Genomic DNA, 1,824 nt, shown 5'->3' with positions numbered 1-1,824 from the left:
AGGTTTGAAAGGATATAAATGCAGACACTGAAACTAAAGTGGTTTCTTGAAGATTATATAATAAAAAGGGTAACAGAAGCAAACATCCAAAAACATAAGTCCACAAAAAAAGAACCAGGAATCCTCATAACAAGGGGGCAAAGAAATGACGACAAACCAGCGACAGTGACTGAGCAGGAGGTGCAAAGATGGGAGAGAGAAACAAAGAGCAGGCTAATCCGCAGAATAGGTGTGAAAAGAGGGCAAACCAGAAACACCTAAGAACTCAAATACATCCAGAAAACACCAGAAAATAGGAATTAAACCAATAAAACAAGAAAAAAGAAAAAAACATGGATTAAATTAAATCTGAAAACTGAAACAGAACCAAAACCGTGACATTGCTGACCGGACTTTTCCTTTAACTACATGTTTACCAGATTATATGAAGGCTTCTGTTATATCGTTTTTTTCTTCATCCCAATATTCTAACCTGAATGTTGATTTGCTTTTAGGCAAACGTCACAAACTCTCAGTATTTACCAAGTCAAATTAATGCAAACTCCAAACCTTTCCATCTCCCTCTTAGGCCAAGGTTAGAGGTCATCAGCTCTTTCTATAGGACCTGAAAGCAAAGAGGGGGTGGCCCCTCCTAAAGACTAACCCCAACCAATCAGAAGCCAGTTTGCAGGTCCACAGCTCCGCTTTCCCAGGACCTTGTGGTATTCAACATGTTAATGACCTTAACCCTATCGATTGTGGCCGAACAGCCGGACCGAACAGCCCGGTGGCCATCTCTTCCTAAACATCCCAACATTTAGCAACCTGAGTCACATTTCATCTTTTTATCTCCACCTTTCATTCCTTACTGTGTGTTAATGTTCAGAAGGTCTAAGAAACTACAAAGATATGCAATTTTTTTGTCTTGAATACATCTAGAAAACAACTTTTACACACGTTTCCATAAAAATTCACATTTGTTTTTTGGTAATGATGCTTTACTGTCAGTCTGCAGGTCCACACCTACACTGAAAAATTGATAAACTGCAATATTATTTTCTTTTTTCTAAATTAATATTTATATTTCTTTGGAAAAAATGATTCCAAATCTCAACCACTGACATATTACCAGATGCTAACACCTCAACCACCAGTTTTGGAGTCTCAGATTATTCCTATCAGGCTTTGGATGATTAAATCAATAGCAGCAGTCTAATCAATACATAATTAAACTCTGCTCTTCTCATTTGATTGCATATTGAATTTTATTGATACAGGCTTGTTGCTACTGTCCATTCAAATCGTTTACAGATCTTTTAGACAACAGAAATGTAATATATAATGCCAGTTTACCTGAAGCAGCGTACTGGTGTTTTGCTGATGTAGCACGGCTGAGCTCCCAGCTGGTTCCCATTGTGTTGCTGTTGAATGAGGGGCTCTGAAAGAGGAGGGTCATTGTCAAAATGCACGGTTGCTGGATCAATATCTGAATTCATTAAGCAGCTGACCTACAGCCATCAATATCTCTTCATAATTACCAGGTTGTGCAGCAAAGGAGAGCAGATGTACCTCCATCCTTTTCGCATTCTGGTAGCTGATAATTCAGGGTGTTTAGCGAAATTATACGTGCAAAACATCTAAAAGGCAGAGATCCCAATCTAATAAAGCCATTTGCTGCTAAAATACACATCAGATATGTATGATGGCAACTTTATACATGACTGCTTAAAGTAGACTGCCTTCAGATTTCATTTTTGGTCTTTGAAGGAAATTCATTCCAGCTGATGGGGATGTTTCTAGGAGCAAAAGGCTGCAGTGAACGGCTGATTTTATGTGCAAAGTAAC

This window comes from Cyprinodon variegatus, unplaced genomic scaffold (genome assembly GCF_000732505.1).
Source record: "Cyprinodon variegatus isolate N-32 unplaced genomic scaffold, C_variegatus-1.0 Scaffold1115, whole genome shotgun sequence".
NCBI lineage: Eukaryota > Metazoa > Chordata > Actinopteri > Cyprinodontiformes > Cyprinodontidae > Cyprinodon > Cyprinodon variegatus.
The sequence above is the reverse complement of the archived record's forward strand: the minus strand, read 5'-3'. Positions refer to the sequence as shown.